Genomic DNA, 5,000 nt, shown 5'->3' on the forward strand with positions numbered 1-5,000 from the left:
GTCATTTTACAGAGAGCGAAAGGAACGGCCTGTGTGGTTGTTGTTTCTGGCACGCGGTTTGAAAGTTGTGGTTTTTTGCATTTACGGCCGCGCACGTACGGGCACGTGAGAAGCGAAGAGAGCTTTGGCATGTGTGGTTGTTTCTGGCATGCGGTTTGAAAGTTTTTTTGTTTTTGTTTTGTTTTGCACCTACGAGCACGCACCCTCACGGGCATGCACTAGTATATATAATGTATATACAGTATATGTATATGTATATATGTATATATATATGTATATGTATATGTATATGTATATGTATATATATATATATATATATATATATATATATATATATATATATATATATAAACATTTTATTATATATATATATATATATATATATATATATATATATATATATATATATATATATATATATATATCAGAAGAAGAAGAATATATACATATAAATAAGGGTGAAAAATACACCGTTTTAAAAGAACCACAATTAGTTGATATTTTGGGCATAGCCCTATGTCACGTTCATAGGTCACGTATATGCCTGGTGGTGGGTTTGGGATCCTAGGATCCTGAGTTAAAATCCCACTCGACTACTGAATTAATACCAGGTGGGGTTGACTCTGCCTGTCATCCTTCAGAGGTCGGCAAAATGAATGCCAGCTTGCTGGTATCCTGTGTCAGAGTGGCGACCCATCCAGGACTGTGTCCAATCGTCAAGGAGACTGCTTAGGCAGCACCAATGCTCTGCACAGAGTATGGTCCCATTGGATGGATGGATTTTTCGCCCCATCTCTCACTGGTGAAGACTCAGTTAAAAATTATATAATTATTTTATCCAGATTTAGATTTAGATCTTCACCAAAATTGAATCGATTCTTCGTGGCACTCCCAACCTGTCCACAAAGTTTTGTGTGAATCTATCCATAACCTTTTGAGAAATTGTGCTATATATCATTTTTGGCCCGATCTCTCAATGGTGAAGAATCACTTTAAAAATTCTCAGATCTGGATCTGGATTCAGATCTTCACCAAAATTTAGCATTGCCATCCTTGGCCAGTCACCTACACACATAAAAGATTTCAAAACAATTGTTTGAAAACTGTGGCCAAAAATAGTGTAACAAGCAAACAAACAGACTGACAGACAAACGCTACAGACCAACTTACTTGGCAAAAAAACGTTTTCAATTTTTTTTCACTAAGCAACAAACAGACAAACAAATGGACCCAAATGCAATGCCCTCTCCTTCGGTGAGAGTAAATATGATACTATATGTCGTGTTTGGCCCTATCAGTGGTGAAGAATCACTTTAAGAATTAAATATTTCTCATATCCAGATCTGGATTAGGATCTTCACCAAAATCAAAACAATTTGTCCTAGTCACGTACCCAATATGTCCACAAAGTTTCGTCCGAATCCGTCCACAACTTTTTGAGATATCCTGCACACAAACAAACAAATGAAAAATCGACAAATCCAACTCGGAGAGTGACACTTGGCAAAACAGCACAAAGTAGAACAGCACTTGGGAGAGCGCATACCTTTGCCAGGTTTGAACAGGTCACGTTTTGTATCCTATTGATGGGCAGGACCCGAACCACAATCTAATCCGCTTGTTCTTATCACCTAACCAACTCATCCACCTTGTTTTGGCATTACTCGTCCACAACTTTTTGAGATATAATGATGTCGATAGAGTTTTTGGTCCTGTCTATCAATTTAAGAAAATCGGCCTGTGTTGACGTTTTGACCTTAAAATTAATTGGTGGCTAAATTCATTGACCTGATATGCAAATCCTGTTCAAATTTCAAGTCAATTGGATGAAATTTGAGGATTTTAGAAAATTTGGCTGAAATTGGCCTATTGGCCGATGTAGACCTTTTTGGTCGACCAAATTTTTTGAAACTTCAATGTGTGCCCGTTGCAGGGTCGGTGACATTCATCTCCGAAAACTTCAGAATGATCGGTTGAGCGTTTTGGGCTGGAGGCGAGCGGACAAACAAACAAAGGAAGGTGATCAACATACTTGTCAATTTTTTTTTTGGTTTTGCCAAGTAACAAACGGACAGAAAGAGGTGAAAACATAACTTCCTTCATCTTTGGTGGCAGAGGTAACAAACAGACAAACAAACGGACCCGAATGCAATACCCTCTCCTTCGGCGAGGGTAAAATTGTGTGTTTGGGATCATTTAAACACCCCTTTTGAAGATAATTAATGGCCTTATTTAATTATCCTTTATCAAGGCGCATTCTGGGTCACTTCCCTCTCCCTCGCTGGGGTCTTAATTAACCTCCGCCATCGAAGATCGGAGGTTACTGTTTTCACCCCTTTATGTTTGTTTGTTTGTTTGTTTGTGAACAGTATTACGGAAAAACTCCTCGACGGATTTCGACGAAACTTGGAGGGGGGGGTTAGATATGGTCCAAGGATCATGCCATTAGATTTTGGACTTGGTCCAAAATCCAATATGGCCACTATGGCGGGCATTTTAAAAAAAATATTTGAATTTTTTTTTTTTGCATTTCTACATGTTTTAAGTGATTTCGAACCCCCCCCCCCCCAAAAAAAAATTGTTAGAGGAAAAAAATTTTTTGCAACTTTTTTTTCAACAAAATTTCGAATTTTTTTTGCATTTCTACATGTTATAAGTGATTTCCAACAAAAAACATGCCAAAATTATAATTGCGGCTGATTTTGGAACTTCAGGTGGATATACCCATGTAAAATCAATTTCTGTCTCAAGGAATCTAATTATGACTAATGAATTGAGGATGTAAAAGTTAAAAGTAAAAGGGAAAGTTGCAAACTATAACTCTGTGAGCACTGTTGACATCAAATTGAATGAATAGGATATCAGGTTCACTTGAGTGACCCAGCAGTATTGGTGGCGGAGGTTTTGCACTCCACTGAGTGCTCCCCCTCTAGTTAACCTCCACCATCAAAGATGGATGGAGGTTACTGTTTTCACCCCTGTCTGTTTGTTTGTGAACAGTATTACGGAAAAACTCCTCGACGGATTTCGACGAAACTTGGTGGTGGGATTAGGTATGGTCCAAGGATCATGCCATTAGATTTTGGACTTGGTCCAAAAAAAAAAACTTCGAAAATTTTGCAACTTTTTCAAAAAAATTTCGATTTTATTTGAAAAATATTTGAATTTTTTTTTCCATTTCTACATGTTCTAAGTGATTTCCAACCCCCCAAAAAATTTGTTTGAGAAAAAAAAACAAATTTTGCAACTTTTTTTTCAAAAAAATTTTGATGTTATTTTTTTTGCATTTTTACATGCGCGCCGATCTCGTTTAGTTTATTCAATCGTGGTTCAGTAGAGTCTGATCCGTTTTGACCTACAATGAATGGGATATCAGGTTCACTTAAGTGACCCAGCAGTATTGGCGGCGGAGGTTTTGCACTCTACCGAGTGCTCCCCCTCTAGTTTGCCATTGTTTTTAGCTTACTCAACAATGCTTTGACTTGGAACCTCTGCCGCCAATACTGCTAGGTCACTCAAGTGAACCTGATATCCTATTCATTCAATTTGACATCAACAGTGCTCACAGAGTTATAGTTTGCAACTTTCCCTTTTACTTTTAACTTTTACATCCTCAATTCATTCGTCATAACTAGATTCCTTGAGACAGAAATTGATTTTACGTGGGTATATCCACCTGAAGTTCCAAAATCAGCCGCAATTATAATTTTGGCATGTTTTTTGTTGGAACAAGCCGCAATGGTTTCTTAACGATAAAGCACTCAAACTTTGTTTTTTCACTTTCCTCACTTGTATCATCGAATTCCTCCTCTACGGACTAATTAAAGTATAAAATCGAAATATTATTTTCAGTTTGGAGGATCGGATCACGTGGATTAAATAACTGTCGAAATCTGGAGTGAAATATTAAAATGTTAAGAAATTGGCGATGTTTTGTTTTTTGTGGTTATGTCCCACTACCAATCAGCTTGCTGTCATTTGCCAAACTTGCTGTTCCTTAACCATTTCATTGGAGTGTTTAAGCTACTTGGCGAACACCCTGCAGTCAATATAGCGGTATTATGCACGCAGTTCGGGTCCTGATCGGGAGGTACAGTCGGCGGTTGCTGCAATGTTGAGGTATGTAGACACAGACGTGGTACAAATGGTTGGATTTGGATTTGTAAAGGGCTATCTGTGTGTGTGTGTGTGTGTGTGTGTGTGTGTGTGTGTGTGTGTGTGTGTGTGTGTGTGTGTGTATGCGTGCGAGCTTGCAGAGGTACGGAGATGGCACAAGCAGACATGGTACAAATGGGTAGATTTGGATTTGTAGAGGGACTCACCATGGGGGGGAGGGGGTAGGTGTACCTCTTCAAGCTTTCATGGTGGCACCACGGCTTAGCTCTTTGTGGGGACCTCTCCAGAGTCCCACACCACGGCAGGATAGCCGAGAGGTATGCATGCTTGCTCCAAGCCATCTAGCCTGGGTTCAAATCTCAACCCAACTATAAACTCATCCCAGTGTTTCACAGGCAGGGTGTATGTACCATTCATCAATGTATGTACCATTCATCAATGTACCTCATTCATCAATGTATGTACCATCTCTCGGAAAGACGTTAAACTGGGTGTCACATCTGCCAGAATCACATCTTTTGCACTCTATAGCAGGTTCTCCTCAAGGATTTGCTCCATTCATTGTTCCCACTATCCTCACAAGTCTCCCAGTCCGTACCGCTGAAAAGCCTCACCATAGCATGATGTTGCCACCACCATGTTTCACAGTAGCGATGGTGTGAGATGGGTGATGAGCTGTACTCTGTTTCTGCCAGATGTTGCGCTTTGCATTCAGGCCAGAGTTCAATTTTCGTCTCATCAGACCCACCAAATCTTATGTATGCCTCATGCTCTCAATCTTTCACATGCTATTTTGCAAACTCTAGGCATGCTGTCATATGCCTTTTACTCAGGAGTGGCTTCTGTCTAGCCACTCTCCCATAAAGCCTAGATTTGTGAAGTGC

The 5,000-nt window shown here is 39.5% G+C and overlaps 1 long non-coding RNA gene across 1 annotated transcript in view; it reads left to right on the plus strand.

Moving 5' to 3' along the window:
• Positions 1-3,773: 3,773 nt before the first annotated feature.
• Positions 3,774-5,000, plus strand: part of LOC147035183 (uncharacterized) — a 2,993-nt gene continuing 1,766 nt past the window's right edge. The window contains exon 1 of the long non-coding RNA XR_015061470.1: positions 3,774-5,000. This exon is cut by the window's right edge and continues 368 nt beyond it. This is a non-coding gene — a long non-coding RNA (uncharacterized LOC147035183).

The sequence above is a fragment of the Eptatretus burgeri genome, chromosome 1 (genome assembly GCF_056783735.1).
Source record: "Eptatretus burgeri isolate ZD-2024b chromosome 1, Ebu_testis_v1, whole genome shotgun sequence".
NCBI classification, from domain to species: Eukaryota; Metazoa; Chordata; class Myxini; order Myxiniformes; family Myxinidae; genus Eptatretus; species Eptatretus burgeri.